The sequence below is a fragment of the Lithobates pipiens genome, unplaced genomic scaffold (assembly GCF_037356315.1).
Source record: "Lithobates pipiens isolate NorthernLeopardFrog02 unplaced genomic scaffold, aLitPip1_a1.2 Scaffold_16, whole genome shotgun sequence".
NCBI lineage: Eukaryota > Metazoa > Chordata > Amphibia > Anura > Ranidae > Lithobates > Lithobates pipiens.
In genome coordinates, this window is record NW_027507748.1 from 351,674,441 (window position 1) to 351,695,139 (window position 20,699).

Consider the following 20,699-nt stretch of genomic DNA (forward strand, 5'->3'; position numbering starts at 1 on the left):
AAGGTCATAGACAGGGACCAAACTAGCAGAGCAGGGCAGACAGACATGGGTGCTTGATCAGGAATTACACATGTATCACTCTCTATCACAAGCATGCGAGTGAGGGTTTGGCTGGCTTGTAACAGGTTTGGTTTCCACCCAGAGACTGGCCACATTAATCACCTTGCAGGTGGACAGACAGACAAGGAGAATATCATAGCCAAAACCAGGATGCTGGAATGAGGAGCAGGAGCGCTAGATGCCCCAGACAGTGACGAACCAACCTTTGCATTCATTTTTTGCTATAATTGCATTGCTGGGTTAATATATTACGTGAACCTCAAGCAGATCCTGAAGAAGTCCAATTTGGGCGAAATGCGTCAATTCTAACTATCAGTTCTGTTGACTGTATGGGAAAACTGGCAGCACAGTATACATATTTTTAAAATATCTTTTTCTATAGGTTAATAAATGTTATTTTTAACCACTTACAGTCCGGAAAGATTTGCCTGCTTAACCACTTGAGGACCGCCGTATTGCCATTGTACGTCAGCACAATGGCACAGGCAGGCACAATCACGTACATCTACGTGATTGCCTTCCAGCGGGTGGGGGGTCCGATCGGACCCCCTCCTGCTGTTTACGGCGGTCCGATTCGGTCCAGGAGCGCTCCGTGATGAGGGGATGGCCGTTGGTTTTCGGCCACCCCCTCTGGATCGCTCCTGGCCAATGAGAAGCTTCCTCCCCTGTGTATTGTTTACACAGGAAGGAGGAAGTGATGTCATTCTCCTCGGGGCGGTCTTTTTGACCGGACTACGAGGAGAAGAGTAAAAGTAAGTGTGCACCAACACTACACTGACATGTAGGTACACACAGGCACACAAACCCCCCCCGATCCCCCCCCGCCCCCCCTCCCCCCCCAGTCACAGTGTCACTGATTGCATTGATCATTTCTTTACTGATCAATGCATTCAGTGTCAGTTGTGACAGTAAAAACTGTCAGGACAGTTAGTGTTAGGTCCAGGGTAGCCCCCTATCACCCCCCAATAAAGATTTAACCCCCTGATTGCCCCTAGAGTTAACCCTTTCACCCCCTTTTGCCAGTGTCACTAAGCGATCATTTTTCTGATCGCTGCATGTGTCGCTAGTGTCGCTAGGTAGCTAGTTATTTTTTTAGGTTCACCGCCAGGTTTTTATATCGCTAGGTACCCCGATATACTACCCAATAATGTTTTTAACCCCCTGATTGCCGCTAGTTAACCCTTTCACCCCCTTTTGCCAGTGTCACTAAGCGATCGTTTTTCTGATCGCTGCATTAGTGTCGCTACAGTCGCTAGGTAGCTAGTTATTTTTTTAGGTTCACCGCCAGGTTTTTATAGCGCTAGGTACCCCGATATACTACCCAATAATGTTTTTAACCCCCTGATTGCCGCTAGTTAACCCTTTCACCCCCTTTTGCCAGTGTCACTAAGCGATCATTTTTCTGATCGCTGCATGTGTCGCTAGGTAGCTAGTTATTTTTTTAGGTTCACCGCCAGGTTTTTATATCGCTAGGTACCCCGATATACTACCCAATAATGGTTTTAACCCCCTGATTGCCGCTAGTTAACCCTTTCACCCCCTTTTGCCAGTGTCACTAAGCGATCGTTTTTCTGATCGCTGCATTAGTGTCGCTACAGTCGCTAGGTAGCTAGTTATTTTTTTAGGTTCACCGCCAGGTTTTTATAGCGCTAGGTACCCCGATATACTACCCAATAATGGTTTTAACCCCCTGATTTCCGCTAGTTAACCCTTTCACCCCCTTTTGCCAGTGTCACTAAGCGATAATTTTTCTGAACGCTGCATCAGTGTCGCTAGTGTCGCTAGGTAGCTAGTTATTTTTTTAGGTTCACCGCCAGGTTTTATAGCGCTAGGTACCCCGATATACTACCCAATAATGGTTTTAACCCCCTGATTGCTGCTAGTTAACCCTTTCACCCCCTTTCACCAGCGATCACAGTATAAGTGTCACTGGTGACGCTGGTTAGCCAGTTAGTTATTTAGGTTCCCCGTCAGGTTTTTATATAGCGCCAGGGACCCCCATATACTACCTAATAAAAATTTGAACCCCCTGATTGCCCCTAGTTAACCCTTTCACCACTGATCACCGTATAAGTGTTACGGGTGACTCTGGTTAGTTTGTTTTTTTATAGCATTTTATATTCAAATCCGGAAGGCAGTGCTTGGTTTTCGGGGTCCCGTACGTGGCTAGGCTCCCAAAAAGTCCCCCACATGTGGTATCCCCGTACTCGGGAGAAGCAGCAGAATTTATTTTGGGGTGTAATTTGACTTCTGCCCATAGCATGTGTGAGCAATATATCATTTAGTGACAACTTTGTGCAAAAAAAAAAAAAGTTTGTAATATTACCGCAACTTTTGGCAAAATATAAAATATTACATGGACTCAACATGCCTCTCAGTAAATAGCTTGGGGTGTCTACTTTCCAAAATGGGGTCATTTGGGGGGGTTTTGTGCTATTTTGGCATTTTATGGCCTTCGAAACTGTGATAGGTAGTGAGGAGTTAAATCAAAAATTTGCACCCTTAGAAATCCTGAAGGTGGTGATTGGTTTTCGGGGTGCCGTGCGCGACTAGACTCCCAAAAAGTCCCACACATGTGGTATCCCCGTACTCGGGAGAAGCAGCAGAATGTATTTTGGGGTGTCATTTCACATATGCCCATAGCATGTGTGAGCAATATATCATTTAGTGACAACTTGGTGCAAAAAAAAAAAAGTTTGTAATATTCCCGCAACTTGTGGCAAAATATAAAATATTCCATGGACTCAACATGCCTCTCAGTAAATAGCTTGGGGTGTCTACTTTCCAAAATGGGGTCATTTTGGGGGGTTTTGTGCTATTTTTGGCATTTTATGGCCTTCGAAACTGTGATAGGTAGTGAGGAGTTAAATCAAAAATTTGCACCCTTAGAAATCCTGAAGGTGGTGATTGGTTTTCGGGGTGCCGTGCGCGACTAGACTCCCAAAAAGTCCCACACACGTGGTATCGCCATACTCGGGAGAAGTAGCGGAATATATTTTGGGGTGCTATTCCACATATAACCATGGCATGTGTGAGCAATATCTCATTTAGTGACAACTTTTTGTAAAAAAAATTTTTTTTTTTTTTTTTTGTCATTATTCAATCCCTTAGGACAAAAAAAATAAATATTCAATGGGCTCAACATACCCATCAGCAATTTCCTTGGGGTGTCTACTTTCCAAAATGGGGTCATTTGGGGGGGATTTGTACTGCCCTGCCATTTTAGCACCTCAAGAAATGAGATCGGCAGTCATAAATTAAAAGCTGTGTAAATTCCAGAAAATGTACTCTAGTTTGTAGACGCTATAACTTTTGCGCAAACCAAAAAATATACGCTTATTGACATTTTTTTTACTAAAGACATGTGGCTGAATAAATTTTGCCCTCAATGTATGACTAAAATTTAGTTTATTCGATTTTTCTTATAACAAAAAGAAGAAAATATCTTTTTTTTTCAAAATTTTCGCTCTTTTTCCATTTATATCGCAAAAAAAAAAAAATCGCAGAGGCAATCAAATACCATCAAAAGAAAGCTCTATTTGTGGGAAGAAAAGGACGCAAATTTCGTTTGGGTGCAATATTGCATGACCGCGCAATTACCAGTTAAAGCAGCGCAGTGCGAAATTGCAAAAAGACCTCTGGTCCTTAAGGTGTTTATTGGTCCGGAGCTGAAGTGGTTAATGACCAGGCCATTTTTTTCAATATGACACTGTGTCATTTTAACTGACAATTGTGCGGTTGTGCGACACTGTACCCAAAAAAAAATGTATGTTCTATTTTTCCCACAAATCAAGCTTTCTTTTGGTGGCATTTGATCACCTCTGTGCTTTTTATTTTATTTTTTTTATTTTTTAATTGGTGTCATTTTGGCCATAGCTGTACATGTACATGGCTAAGTACAGCACTCACAGACAGCAGCACACACACAGGCACTGTTACTGCCAATCTGCCACAGGCACACATAACCTAATACTTGAGGTTAATGCCTATTTCTACAATAAGAATAAGTTTACTGTCAGTTTATTATTTCAACAGGTCTAATTCTCAGATACATTCAAAGAAAAAGTGCACAGTCTACAATAATGATATTAGTGTGTGGATTATAACAGTCACCACTTTTTATCAACTTCTCTCTCTCAACATTCGCAATGACAATAAGAAAGGTAAATATCACACTAAAAGACTACTGGGGCAGGACCCTGGGACTTCTGCGGCATTTAGAAAGAAACCGAAAGCCTGGCTGCTTAGATGTGGTTGCCGGTGGCGGTGCTTCTTCCACTTCCACCACATCATCTTCTTCAGAAAATTCCTCATGTTTTGTGTGTGGCATATGGATTTTCTTGTGGCATACTCTTCTGCCTTTTTAAGCAGTTCTTGAATATTCTCATCCGCCTCATCAACAACGGTTTCACAGACAGTAGAGTTGACAAAACAAACAGCTGCTGCAAGTGGAGAGGATCTAAGAATGAAGAAAAACACTGGTTCACACTCCCTTTCATTATCTGTGTAATTGTGGCAAGGTCTTGGTAGCTAGTGTTCTGTTTAACGTCCTCAAGGGGGCTGAGCAGATCGAAGAGGGCAAGGACAGCCAGGGACATGTACACAGTGTCACTCTGGAGGGTTTTAACATGTTCTGCAAAAGGCAGGAGTAAGTCATGCAATGATGTGAGTTTTTGCCATTCACTAGGAAAGCCAATGTTGTTTGCGATTTAGCAGACCGACTCTTTCAGTTTGAGAAATCTTGCGATCATGTTGAATGCACTTGACTAGCATGTGAGGCAGTCATTTAAAAGAATAAGGCCACAATGCTCCAATAGCTTCTGTGTTGCAATTGAAGACTTGCAGAAGAGGTTCACTATTGATCTTGCTTTATCCAGTATACTCTTCACACTTGCCTCTTTCTGCACCATGTGGACCACAAGTTGCAAGGAATGCACCACACATGATGTCTGCTCCATGTCGATCTGTTGGTGCTTAAGAAGTGGAACACACAACCAAATAAGCATAAAGTATAGAAATGGTTTCTGTACAATTCTATTATTTTAACACTTAACATCTTATGGGAATACTTTTACTCAAGACTATAAATAATGTGGAAAAATAACAAATGTGCACCTGTAGAGTAGAGCAGATGGCGCCCCCATATCAATCATGTAATATCTATGTGATAATTGACTGGTGTCAACCATGTCATCATGTAAAAGAATAATAAAAATGGCTCACCGCAGATCATCAATTTCGGTCTCAGTCTCAGAGTAGCTTTCCGTCATGGGGGAGTCTTCCTCACAAGAGCTGGGTGGTCCTTCTGCTGCTGTGGTTTGTTTAAATGTTGCCGCTATAGTGCTCCCGTTGTCTGTTATCACTGTAAGGATCTTCCTTTTTGGTCCCACTCTTGCAAGCATTTCTCCACACATGATTTGATTGACTGTGCAGTGTGTGGGTGGGATACTTGTTCAAGGGCCAACAATATGTGTTCAGGTTTATTTTGATCAACACAAAAGTAGCATGTACTTATGGCAAAGAATGAAGCTAAGAGTTCTTTTTGGTCCACAAATCAGTGCAAATAGATACTCTCCAAGCAGCATCCAGTTTCTTTTTGAATTATTGTTTTTCATCTTCATACTGTTTGTCAATCAGATTGCTTCATTTAGTTTTCTTTGGAACAGTCACCTTTCTATCTACTGTCTCCATAATGCTAACAAAGTTCTCATCTTCAATCGTTCTGACTGGTAATCTGGTGTGCCCAATCCATCCTGCTATGGCCTCCTCCATGGCATGTTGTTCCTTAGATTTAATTTTGTATTTTGAAGCACCTAAAAGAGCAGTGCAAATAGTTTGCTGTGGTTGTGCACTGGCTTGAATTGACCCATCATTTAAGATTTACTGTATCTGTGGGGTTGAATTAGGGGGAAACAATTAAAGTTATTCTGATTTTACATTCTTTCGCACCCCACACAGTCAGCTCCAAGTTGTCTCTCTATAATATGCTACATGTATAGCCCTTCCCAGGGCCGGCCTTAGGCCTTTAGGTGCCTGTGCTGTGCTGTGCCAAAATTGACAGTGCCCCAGCCCCTCCCATTGACCACTGACCACATCCTTCTAAATAAATGTTGGTGAGATACTTCAATTTGGGGGGAAAAAAGCAGCTGATTATTATTATGAAATCAAATCACTCGCTCCCATTAAGATTCAGTGACTAAAGTGCACAACATAGACAGACAAACAAACAGCTATTACTTCAGAATAAACAAAGGTATGAAATCTGACTGCAAGACAGTTTGTTAAAAAAAATTCCTGAAACGTACATAAGACTGTTCCCAACAAAAGTTGGAGTTAAATGCTGTTCTGCTTACCTTTGTATGAATTTCAGGATGAGTTGTCTGCAAATGATGCTTCAAGTTTGTTTTATTTTTTCCAGCCAGTGTGGCTCCACATAGTTTGCAAAGGGTCTTGTTGTGCTTAACGTTAAATGTAATATACCTCAATAGATCTTATTTCCTCTTTCTATCAGTGACAGTCACAGAAGCCGACATTTCTGGTATACTTTGGACGTGGATGGACAGTGAGGAGGAAGCCTGTATGCACAGTGCTCTCTGGATGACAGTGGTCTGAGTAGGCCTTTAAATAAATACTGCACAGTGCTGGATGGTGGTCTGAGGGATGACCTGTAATGGACAGTGCCATGGATTCCACTGCTAGTGGTCAGAGGAGGCCTGTAATGCACAGTTGCACAGTGTACTCTGGACGGACAGTGGTCTGTAAGGAGGGGAGGCCTCAGACCTGCAGTGAAGTACCACAATGACTATGAGTCAATCATACAGTGTATACTGTACACTCACATAGTCTGCTCTGGGCACCTGGTGGGGTGTCAGGAGGAGACAGAAGTCTCAGGAGTTGGAATCGGGAAGTCTGTAATGCACAGTCACACAGTGTCACTCTCACACTCTCTGGCACTGGCACTCTTGTCATGGTGGCACGGTGCTTGCTGGGAGCGGATTGCGGAAGTAGGCAGAGCTCTGTAAAAAATGGAAGTTAGTTCACAAGGGTAAATGTCCCGCCTTTCCATTTTCATCTCGTTTTCAATCGTTAACGAAAAGGGATTGGATATTGGTCATAGTTTTTGTCAGTGGATGAAAATGTGGTGTACTTTTAATTTTGCTTTTGCCACTGTAAAAATCCAGCTGACTAAATCTTTGATGAAAATAACACAGCTATGATAAAGTAACATTAACCACTTAAAGCTGAACTTCAACTCAATTTTTACTAGAACTGAATGGAATGATTAATCCCAGCATAGACCATACCTCTGTACCATGTTTCTCTGTTGTCTGCAGATCCCTTGTTATTCTGATATTCTTGGTTTAGTTGTAGCTTTGTATCATGTGATACTCTGCATATCCTGCTGATAGACTCTATCCCTTCTGCAGCAGCTGGAGTCTATAACACACCCCTTTGTAGTCTTTCAGTCCTGCCCAGTTAAATATGCCAACCAGTGTGAACAGGGAGAGTCCCATCCTGCAGATCTCACCCTCCCAGAGCCCTGCTCTATAAAGTGATTCATTACATATGAAGGAAACACCCTCATAATAAACTCCCATAGCCCTTCCTCTGTAGTCTTGCAGTCTTTATTCTTTGGCATGCTGAAAGACAGGAATGACACAGGAGGAGGTATGACACATTTACACCTTTCACCACCCATATGAAGGCCCAGAAACACCCACAGTAACCCTAGGACCCACCCACATCCCATAACTGGTACAAGTGACTCCTAAAGCTGCAGAAGTTCAAAGGATCAGGGGAGATATAGTATCATGACTGGAAAAGTTTGGAAACAGGAAGTTAGAAAACTCTAAAATTCAGCCAGGAGGCAGAGTGACCTCACAGACACAGAAACCTGCTGTATATAGCTAAACGGGGTAAGTTACGCACAAACTGACAGTGGGGTTGTGATGTATTTACATACACAATGCATCTGTTGTTTTGGAGAGGAAACGCTGGAAATCTTCTTTAGGCCGGGTTCACACAGCTGCGATGCGGGAACGCCGCGAATCCGCGGCGTTTTCCCGCATCGCATTACTCCCGCCGGCAGTTCACACTGCCCTATGCGGACGGCTGGGAGTGTCAATGATATGTTAATGACACCCCCAGATCCGTCCGCATATCGCAGTGCGATCTGCCGACTCGCACAGGAATCGGATCGCATGGTGTGAACCCCCATGCGATCCGATTCTGTTGCGGACCCAAAAAAGGGTCCCGTGCGAGTTTGCTGCGGGAGCGCTGCGAATTCAGCCATACTATCTGTATGGCTGAACTCGCATCGCTACGGAGATCGGATGTGATTTGCGGTGCGAATCACATCCGGATCTCCCCCCGCAGCAGTGTGAACCTAGCCTTAAAGTGGTTGTATACCCACACAAAATAAAAAATAAATAAAAAAAAATAAAAACCTGTTAGCCCTTGTACACATGGTCGGACATTCCGACAACCAAATCCGTCGGATTTTGTCTGACGGATTTTGCCCGAAACTGTTGCATACACACATTCAGACAAAGTTGTCAGAAAATCCGATCTTACTTAATGTGATGACGTTATTTCGTTAGGACGAGACTACATTCAGGCTGAGCAAGCGTGGCACTTTGTCCGATCGGAATTCGCTACACACAATCGGACAAAGTCCGATCGGATCATGTTGTCTGAAAATTTTATAGCTCAGCTGGAAAACTTGGTCCGTTGGATACTCCGACGGAAACAGTCCGATGAAGCCCACACACTGTCGGATTATCCGACAACACGGTCCTATCGGACATTGTCCATCGAATGTCCGACCGTGTGTACAAGAGCTAAGGCAAAGGCATAATGAGCTAGTATGCATGGCGTGCTAGCTCATTATGAAATACTTACCTTCAATTGAGGCGTCGGCACCGGATCCCGGTCACCATCAAGGGAGCCGACATTTTCCCCTCGGCGTGTTTTCCGGGTTTGCAGCTCCGATGCTGTGAGTGGCCGGAGCCGTGATGATGTCACTTATTGTAGGCAAAAATGTAAAAACAGGGTATACAACCACTTTAAGCTTCATAAGGTTTTACCCCCTTCATGACCAGGGCATTTTTTGCTATTCGCCCAGTGCTAATTTAACTGGCAATTGTGCAGTCATGCAATGCTATACCTAACTAAAATTTAAATAATTTTTTTTTTTAAACAAATAGAGATTTCTTTTAGTGGTAAAAATCCAATATTTTTTCTTTCTGTTATAAAACATAAACAGTAAAAAATAGAATTATAAATGTAGGCCCAAATGTATTCTGCTACATGTCTTTGGTTAAAAAAATCCCAATAAGTGTATATTGATTGGTTTGTGTGTGTATATGTGTTATAGTGTCTACAACTAGGGTATACATACTGGAATTTTTTTTTAAATACTACTAATAGTGGTGATCAATGACTTACAGTGAGACTGCAATAGTGTGGCTGTAAATCTGACACTAACCGACACTGGGTGGGAAATGAGCAACCAACACTTACATCACCAGCGACACTAATACAGCGATCAGTGCTAATATTATACACTGTCACTGTACTAATGACACTGGCTGGAAAGGGGTTAACATCTAGGGACAATCAAAGAGTTAACTGTGTGCCTAACAATGTATAATGTGTGCTGCTTTTACTATTTGTTGCTCTGTTGTAACATTGGGGTGTTTAGCTCAATTGGTAGATGCATTTTTTAGTTCACATCAGGCAGACGTTTATGGTTAAGGGCCTGGTAGCCCACGTTTATTATAAGAAAACTAAATATTAGTCCATCCAGAAATCCCACGCAGGGGTCCAAGCTTACATTAAATACACAAAAAAATCCAAATGAAAATGCTAGCCCACCTGGCTACTCTTCAGCAGTAGTGCTGCTATAGGTACTTGCTCCGTCCACCAAACTGCTTGGACGCACACAGTCTTAGGCTCCTTGGACGCACACAGCTTCAAGCCCTTTAACACACAGCTTTGGACTCCTTGGACGCACACAGCTTCAACACTTCAACGCACACAGCTTTGGGCTCTTTGGACATGCACACAGCTTCAAGCTACTCCACTCCACCATCCCTCACCCTCTACTCCCAACATCCTTTCATTATATGGCCTGTCTGCAGCTGAGCACACACCCTGCTCGTTATCATCCAGACCTGGACACAGGGTTGGAGATCCCTTTTTCCTCCAATTTTACAGGGACAGAGCCTCGCTCTGTCACACTGTGTACAGAGCCCTGTGTTGTTAGTAAACACAGGGCTCTGTTCTGTGATTCCCTAGGCAAAGCAAGGTCCATAAAGACATGTGTAATCTACATGTAAAGAGGTTGTGTTTCTTTGTAGAAAAAGAAAATGTTCCGGATGCCAGGAACATCGTCCATCATGGGACCCAGGATGCCTTCGGTGGGAAATCCCATAAGTGTGAGACCGCCTGGGACTTTACTAACAGATACAGGAATTCGCCTGAGACCGCAGGAGCGTTTTGTACTGTACACGACAGGAGACGTTGAGGCATTGGGAATGCTCTGTAACAAGTGCAAGGGACTGGTCGCAAGTCTCTGGCCGTTTGTCTGATGCCTGCAGTGTGGAGAATATCTGTTTAAAGTGGAGAAACCCACCGTGCCGCCTCGGGCGTACCTCATGGACTGGGCCACGGGCGTTGCCACTGAGGAGTCTGCTGTCTATGCTCCTGTGTCAAGGCCTACAACTTGTACGCTGTCTACAACAACCAGTGTCCCGGAGGGATATGCTGTCACCACCGTTACCAGATGAGCCACTCCGGATGTCGTGGACACTACCTCATCAACCATTACCACAACTACCGTGCCTGCTCTGAAGAAAGTGGGCTATGACAAGGCTTCTTGCGGCCACAGTAGAGGCTCAACTCAGAACTTGCCTGGATCGGATTGGGGGAAGGAGATTGCTCCCAAGGAATCCACTACAGAGATGGGTGAGAAATCTGGGGAAATTGTGTTAAGTGGGACTGTATGTAACTATTTACCAGCAGAGGAGTTGTGGGACTCAGAGATATATTCCCTGTCCGATTTGTGAGGGGATGACGTTTGTTCCTAGAGATGTTATTGGCCAATGCAGATGATGTGGCCCCAACCTGCAATGTTTCTGACTGGTTAGCCCTAAATTCGGGGAGTGCGTTGCCTCAGACGGGAACTCCTACAACTATTGACTTGTCCAAACCTGTTAGTTTGCCTGAAGCCAAGAAAATGTCTGTTGCTATGGTGCGCAAATCACCAAACTCCTGTGTGCCTCCCGGGGATGGAAGTGCTCGAGCTCTGCCTAGGCTTGCATGGTCCCAGCGGCTGCTGAACAAGCGGGTGGCTACAGAATATGGTTTGGAGTTTCCTTACGTTCCCAAGAAAATTATGCAGGAAATTGAGAAAAATCAAGAGCACTGGTATGCCAGTGATGTGTGGGACTACTTGAAGGTACCAAAACCTTTCAGGAAACAAGGATGTTCCCCTGCTATGGGTGTCTTCAGCATTGGAGCTTTGGGAGACACATATACTCTGACAAGGTTGTCATTTGCCGGCCAGGAAAGGAGAATGTTGTCTATTTCATCACTACAATGGACCCTAAAGGGAAAACACTAACTTTGCTTGATTCACGGTTCTATTGGTAAAGCAATTATTGAGAGTGTGTTTTTTCTTTCCTTGAAAAAAAAAAAGAGGTTTTTTCTTCTGAAAAAAAATAAATATTGTGGGGCTAGCTAGACAGAGTTAGTTTTCCTAGAGGAAAGCTCCATGTCAAGGTCATCCACGGGCAACAGCACTTGTTTAAAGTGGTTGTAAACCCTTACAAACCACTTTGACCTACAGGTACAGATTAAGGCTTACCTGTAGGTCCAAGAAATATCTCCTAAACTTATACGGTTTAGGAGATATTTGCCCGAAGACAGGCACCGCTGTCTACGGCGCATGCGCCGTAGACAGCGTCGCGCAGGCGCACTGAGCGCGCCATTGTCAATGACGAAGATGCCGCACGTGTCGGCTCCCGTGCGCATGCGCGGGAGTGACGTCATCACTGCTTCGCTGAATGACAGCGGCGGAGCTGCGAAACCCCACCGAGAAGATGGATGTGCCGGACTACAGGGGACAGCGGTGACATCGCTGGCTCCTGTGTCAGGTAAGTGACACATAATAGACTACTATGCGATGCATAGTAGTCCATTATGCTTTGCCTTTGCAGGGAATGAAAGAGGAAGTAAACCCATCAGGGTTTACTTCCTCTTTAAAAGGACTTGCATTTTGTTACTCTTACCACTAGGTGGCGAGGGTCTGCACAAACACTTGGACTATTGCACGCAAACATGAAGGAGCTGCTGGTTTTATTGGGCTTACCGTTACCTTCTTGTCCTCTTCTCCATCTAGGGGTTCCTGTGGTAGATGGCCCAAAGAAATGTGGAAACTGACACTGAATCTTCTTTTGGGTTATTTATTTAAACCAGAAACAGTCTTTAGTAGGGATGACCGAACTGTTCGCCCGGCGGTCGTTTTGCGGCGAATTTTGCGCGTTCGCGATTCGCCCCAATCGGCGGACTATTGTCGCTGTTCGCCCTACCTTATAAATAGACCTTATCTTTTTACATTTTTACATTTTTACATTCTTTTTACATTCTATCTTATGTCAGTTTAGGGACAGGACACTGTGTGGAGCAGGGACAGACTGTAGTGACACAAATCGCTAGCTATTAGGTCCACAAAAGTCCTTTTAAGGACTGGTATAGGTGTAGTACAGTATATAGGGTTCAGTGCACTGCTGTGCTGGTGATTGCAGCAGCCTGTCTTTTGTCAGTGTAGGGAGGGACAGGACGCTGTGTGCAGCAAGGACAGCCAGTTTAATCACTAGCTAGCGATTACTACTAGGTCTACAAAGGTCCTTTTAAGGACTGGTATAGGTGTACAATATATAGGGTGCTGGTGCATTGCTGTGCTGGTGATTGCAGAAGCCTGTCTTTTGTCAGTGTAGGGAGGGACATAACGCTGTGTGCAGCAGGGTCAGTCAGTTTAATCACTATCTAGCTATTACTATTAGGTCCACAAAGGTCCTTTTAAGGACTGGTATAGGTGTACAGTATATAGGGTTCTGGTGCACTGCTGTGCTGGTGATTGCTGAGTGCACTGCTGACTGATTCTGCAGCTGTCTTTTGTCAGTGTAGGGACAGGACGCTGTGTGGAGCAGGGACAGTCAGTTTAATCACTAGCTATTACTATTAGGTCCACAAAGGTCCTTTTAAGGACTGGTATAGGTGTACAGCATATAGGGTTGTACACGTATACTTGACTGGTAGGACTGGTATAGGTGTACAATATATAGGGTGCTGATGCAGGGCTGTGCTGCAGATTACTGCCCTATTCTGCAGCAGTCCTTTATCAGTGTAGGGACTGAGGGACAGTCTGAAAATCACTAGCTACTAGGTCCACAAAGGTCCTTGTAAGGACTGGTATAGGTGTACAATATATAGGGTTGTGGTGCACTGCTGCTGACTGCTGCCCTATTCTGCAGCAGTCTTTTATCAGTGTAGGGACTGAGGTACAGTCTTCAAATCACTAGCTACTAGGTCCACAAAGGTCCTTGTAAGGACTGGTATAGGTGTACAATATATAGGGTTGTGGTGCACTGCTGCTGACTGCTGCCCTATTCTGCAGCAGTCTTTTATCAGTATAGGGACTGAGGTACAGTCTGCAAATCACTAGCTACTAGGTCCACAAAGGTCCTTGTAAGGACTGGTATAGGTGTACAATATATAGGGTGCTGGTGCAGGGCTGTGCTGCAGATTACTGCCCTATTCTGCAGCAGTTCTTTATCAGTGTAGGGACTGAGGGACAGTCTGCAAATCACTAGATACTAGGTCCACAAAGGTCCTTGTAAGGACTGGTATAGGTGTACAATATATAGGGTTGTGGTGCACTGCTGCTGACTGCTGCCCTATTCTGCAGCAGTCTTTTATCAGTGTAGGGACTGAGGTACAGTCTGCACATCACTAGCTACTAGATCCACAAAGGTCCTTGTAAGGACTGGTATAGGTGTGCAATATATAGGGTTGTGGTGCACTGCTGCTGACTGTTGCCCTATTCTGCAGCAGTCTTTTATCAGTGTAGGAAATGAGATACAGTCTGCAAATCACTAGCTATTAGGTCCACAAAGGTCCTTGTAAGGACTGGTATAGGTGTACTATTTGGTGTGCAGTATATAGGTGTGTAATACACGTATAAAATACTTGCACATATAGAAAGCACAGTATAGTGCAATTCCACTGTGCAGCATTGTGACTGCTGAGCGGTTCTGCAGCGATACTACAAAGACTGACAAACGCAATAAAAAAAAGTATTATAACTGGTGTGATAGACCAATGGACCCCTAAAACAACTGATTGAAGCGGGGTGTTATATACCTTCTTCCACATACATACTGCACTTCTCTAGAGACTTTTGTCACAGTGTCATTTAAAAAATGACAGGCAGAGAAAGAGGCAGGCCCTTCCGCAGGGAGGGTAGGACAGGAGCTACAGGCTTGAGCCAAAGTGGCAAATTGCAGAAGGTGCGTGCGATTACGTCAAAGGACGCACCAGACTTGGTTGAGTGGCTCACTCAGCCTTATTCTTCTGCACCCTCCTCATCCTCTCGATCTGCACCCTCTTCTTCACTCTCTGCTATGTGCACCCCCAAAGACACTGCCACCAACACCACCATATACCTTCCGCTTGAGTCACAGGAATTATTTTCCGATCCATATCAAGACATTTCCGATGCACAGCCACTCTTGGCATTGGATCAGCAAGAGGAGGTAGCAACAACCGCCACTCAGCAGTCTGACGACAGTACCCAGATCAGCCCAAAGAGGAGGTTGGTCCCCGCTGTTGCTGCCTACTCCGAGATCTCTAATTATAACGGTGGGGAAGGTGACGTTGATGATGACTTGTTTAGTGATGTCACGTGGGTGCCCACAAGAGAGGAAGAGGAGGGGAGTTCAGAGGGACATATGGACCAGCAGATAGGGAGGAGAAGCAGGAAGAAATTAGATTGCACAGGAGGGACAAAGCAGACTGCAAATTTATCAGGAGCGAGGCATCAACCATGTACAGCCACATCTGGCGCTCCCAGGACTCCAGCACATGGCTCCGCGGTCTGGGCTTTTTTTAATGTGTCCGCTGCTGACAATAATGTTGCCATCTGCAATCTTTGCAGTCACCGCATAAGTCGCGGTAAGCCCAACACTCACCTAGGGATGACCGCCTTAAGAAGGCACATGAGCTGCCATCACCGAGCACAGTGGGAGCAACGGAACACACAAAGCCACACTCCAGGCTTTCACCGTCCAGCCTCGTCTTCTACTTCTCCTTCTCCTCTCTCCTCACAATTGTCCTCCACTCCACCTTCCATCATGCCATCCTCACGTTTTTCTGCAAAAAGGCACACTTCTGTGCGCCAAATGTTTGAGCGTAAAAAAATTATGACGCCGGATAACCCTCTTGCCCAACGGTTGATGGCTGGCTTGTCAGAACTGATAGCCTGCCAACTACTGCCATATAAACTGGTGGACTCAGAGGCCTTTCGAAAATTTGTGCCCATTGGAACACCACAATGGAAGGTCCCAGAAAGGAAGTATTTCTCACAGAAGGGCATCCCAGAGCTATATGGCCATGTTCAGCGGCAAGTGAATGTATCTCTAGCACACAGTGTCGGTGCCAAGATACATCTGACCACAGACACGTGGTCTAGCAAACACGGGCAGGGAAGGTATATCACTTTTACTGCCCACTGGGTGAACCTTCTGACAGCCGTCAAGCATGTAACCCGTGGCACCCGTTTAGATTTGGTTTTACCACCACGGATTGCATGCAGGCCTGGCTCTTCTTCTCCTCCTCCTACTCCATCCTCCTCCCTCTGCTCCTCGGCTGACTCCTACTTTTCCGCTGCTAGCGTCTCTTCCTCTGCGCCGCCCAAGCTCCCCAGAACCTATTCGACATGCCAGGTGAGACGTTGCCATGCTGTGCTGCGTCTTTTGTACCTGGAAGCCAAGAGCCACACTGGCCCTGCACTCCTTTCAGCTTTGCGTTCACAGGCAGATCAGTGGCTAGCACTGCTCAATTTGACAGTTGGTAAAGTGGTGTGTGACAACAGTGCCAATCTGCTTAGCGCATTGAAACAAGGAAAAATTACGTACGTGCCATGCATGTCACACGTCTTAAACTTGGTCGTGCAGCGATTCGTTGTCAAATACCCTGGGGTCCAGGACAGGCAAGGAAAATCTTGGCACATTTCAGAAGATCTTACATGCCCATGGCTTGCCTTGCTGACATTCAGCGGCGACACAATCTGCTGGTCAGACGTCTTATTTGCGATTGCCCGACGCGATGGAACTCAACCTTCTATATGCTTGATAGGCTGCTCCAGCAGAAACGTGCAGTTAACGTCTACCTGTATGAACTCTGCAGCAGAACAGGTTCTGGGGAGCTTGACTTTTTTTCACTGCGCCAGTGGCTGCTCATGCGCGACACATGCAGATTTCTGCGGCCATTTGATGAGATCACCAAACTGGTCAGTCGCAGCCATTGCACCATCAGTGACATGGTACCTTATGCCTTCTTTATGGAGCGTGCATTGCGCCGTGTCATTGATCAAGCCGTGGAGGAGTAGGAGTGGGAAGATGAGGAAGTCGCAATGCTGGATGAATTCCCAGGGGGGGCTATTCTATCTGAGACAAGTCAACAACAGGAGTCTGAAGAGAAGGCAGAGGAGGATTGTGCCGGGGCGGATGAGGAGGAGCAAGAAGAGCATGCTTTAAACTTTTCTGGGATCCCTGTTGTGCGTGGATGGGGAATGGAGAAAGAGGAGGACGACATTATCCTGGATGATGAGCAAGAGCCAGGCCACCACACCGCTTCCAGTTTAGTGCAAATGGGGGCCTTCATGCTCCAGTGTTTTAACAGGGACCCCGTATAAAAAGCATAAGGGTCAAGGACCAGTACTGGGTGGCAATGTACTTAGACCCCCGGTACAAACACAAAATGGCAGAAATGTTACCACCGTCACAGAGGGCTGTCAGAATGGAGCACTTACAGGCCTTGCTTCGAGAAATGCTGCATTCTGCTTTAGCGTGCGCTGGCAGAGGAGCAATTCCCACTCCCAGAGAAAGAGTTGCGGGTACCAATCCAACAGCGCCTGCAAGAAGATGTGTTGGTGACTTCTGATATGAGGTCATTCTTTCAGCCGACCCATCGACAGGTCTCATCCGGATCCAGCATCAGGGAACGCCTAGACTGACCGATGTCCGACCACATCATGTTAACGGCCGATGTGGACGCTCTGAGGAGTGATGAACCCCTGGACTACTGGGTGGGCAGGCTTGACCAATAGCCGGAGCTTGCCCAATTTGCAATGGAACTGTTGGCTTGCCCCTCATCCAGTGTTCTATCTGAAAGGACGTTCAGCGCAGCAGGGGGGATCGTGACTGATAAGCGCACTAGCCTAGCTCACGACAGTGTTGACTACCTCACATTTCTAAAAATTAATGAGGCATGGATCTCGGAGGAATTCAACACATGTGACCAGTAGACCATGCATATCTCTATAAACGATTTATTTAATCGAGCACACAGACCTTTTTTCTACAAAAACACTGCTTCGCTGATTGACAGCGGCGGAGCTGCGAAACCCCACCGAGAAGATGGATGTGCCGGACTACAGGGGACAGCGGTGACATCGCTGGCTCCTGTGTCAGGTAAGTGACACATAATGGACTACTATGCGATGCATAGTAGTCCATTATGCTTTGCCTTTGCAGGGAATGAAAGAGGAAGTAAACCCATCAGGGTTTACTTCCTCTTTAAAAGGACTTGCATTTTGTTACTCTTACCACTAGGTGGCGAGGGTCTGCACAAACACTTGGACTATTGCACGCAAACATGAAGGAGCTGCTGGTTTTATTGGGCTTACCGTTACCTTCTTGTCCTCTTCTCCATCTAGGGGTTCCTGTGGTAGATGGCCCAAAGAAATGTGGAAACTGACACTGAATCTTCTTTTGGGTTATTTATTTAAACCAGAAACAGTCTTTAGTAGGGATGACCGAACTGTTCGCCCGGCGGTCGTTTTGCGGCGAATTTTGCGCGTTCGCGATTCGCCCCAATCGGCGGACTATTGTCGCTGTTCGCCCTACCTTATAAATAGACCTTATCTTTTTACATTTTTACATTTTTACATTCTTTTTACATTCTATCTTATGTCAGTTTAGGGACAGGACACTGTGTGGAGCAGGGACAGACTGTAGTGACACAAATCGCTAGCTATTAGGTCCACAAAAGTCCTTTTAAGGACTGGTATAGGTGTAGTACAGTATATAGGGTTCAGTGCACTGCTGTGCTGGTGATTGCAGCAGCCTGTCTTTTGTCAGTGTAGGGAGGGACAGGACGCTGTGTGCAGCAAGGACAGCCAGTTTAATCACTAGCTAGCGATTACTACTAGGTCTACAAAGGTCCTTTTAAGGACTGGTATAGGTGTACAATATATAGGGTGCTGGTGCATTGCTGTGCTGGTGATTGCAGAAGCCTGTCTTTTGTCATTGTAGGGAGGGACATAACGCTGTGTGCAGCAGGGTCAGTCAGTTTAATCACTATCTAGCTATTACTATTAGGTCCACAAAGGTCCTTTTAAGGACTGGTATAGGTGTACAGTATATAGGGTTCTGGTGCACTGCTGTGCTGGTGATTGCTGAGTGCACTGCTGGCTGATTCTGCAGCTGTCTTTTGTCAGTGTAGGGACAGGACGCTGTGTGGAGCAGGGACAGTCAGTTTAATCACTAGCTATTACTATTAGGTCCACAAAGGTCCTTTTAAGGACTGGTATAGGTGTACAGCATATAGGGTTGTACACGTATAATATACTTTCTTCCAAATATAGAAAGAATATTATACTTGACTGGTAGGACTGGTATAGGTGTACAATATATAGGGTGCTGGTGCAGGGCTGTGCTGCAGATTACTGCCCTATTCTGCAGCAGTCCTTTGTCAGTGTAGGGACTGAGGTACAGTCTGCAAATTACTAGCTACTAGGTCCACAAAGGTCCTTGTAAGGACTGGTATTGGTGTACAATATATAGGGTGCTGGTGCAGGGCTGTGCTGCAGATTACTGCCCTATTCTGCAGCAGTCCTTTATCAGTGTAGGGACTGAGGTACAGTCTTCAAATCACTAGCTACTAGGTCCACAAAGGTCCTTGTAAGGACTGGTATAGGTGTACAATATATAGGGTTGTGGTGCACTGCTGCTGACTGCTGCCCTATTCTGCAGCAGTCTTTTATCAGTATAGGGACTGAGGTACAGTCTGCAAATCACTAGCTACTAGGTCCACAAAGGTCCTTGTAAGGACTGGTATAGGTGTACAATATATAGGGTGCTGGTGCAGGGCTGTGCTGCAGATTACTGCCCTATTCTGCAGCAGTCCTTTGTCAGTGTAGGGACTGAGGTACAGTCTGCAAATTACTAGCTACTAGGTCCACAAAGGTCCTTGTAAGGACTGGTATTGGTGTACAATATATAGGGTGCTGGTGCAGGGCTGTGCTGCAGATTACTGCCCTATTCTGCAGCATTTCTTTATCAGTGTAGGGACTGAGGGACAGTCTGCAAATCACTAGATACTAGGTCCACAAAGGTCCTTGTAAGGACTGGTATAGGTGTACAATATATAGGGTTGTGGTGCACTGCTGCTGACTGCTGCCCTATTCTGCAGCAGTCTTTTATCAGTGTAGGGACTGAGGTACAGTCTGCATATCACTAGCTACTAGATCCACAAAGGTCCTTGTAAGGACTGGTATAGGTGTGCAATATATAGGGTTGTGGTGCACAGCTGCTGACTGTTGCCCTATTCTGCAGCAGTCTTTTATCAGTGTAGGAAATGAGATACAGTCTGCAAATCACTAGCTATTAGGTCCACAAAGGTCCTTGTAAGGACTGGTATAGGTGTACTATTTGGTGTGCAGTATATAGGTGTGTAATACACGTATAAAATACTTGCACATATAGAAAGCACAGTATAGTGCAATTCCACTGTGCAGCATTGTGACTGCTGAGCGGTTCTGCAGCGATACTACAAAGACTGACAAACGCAATAAAAAAAAGTATTATAACTGGTGTGATAGACCAGTGGCCCCCAAAAACAACAGATTGAAGCGGGGTGTTATATACCTTCTTCCACATACATACTGCACTTCTCTAGAGACTTTTGTCACAGTGTCATTTAAAAAATGACAGGCAGAGAAAGAGGCAGGCCCTTCCGCAGGGAGGGTAGGACAGGAGCTACAGGCTTGAGCCAAAGTGGCAAATTGCAGAAGGTGCGTGCGATTACGTCAAAGGACGCACCAGACTTGGTTGAGTGGCTCACTCAGCCTTATTCTTCTGCACCCTCCTCATCCTCTCGATCTGCACCCTCTTCTTCACTCTCTGCTATGTGCACCCCCAAAGACACTGCCACCAACACCACCATATACCTTCCGCTTGAGTCACAGGAATTATTTTCCGATCCATATCAAGACATTTCCGATGCACAGCCACTCTTGGCATTGGATCAGCAAGAGGAGGTAGCAACAACCGCCACTCAGCAGTCTGACGACA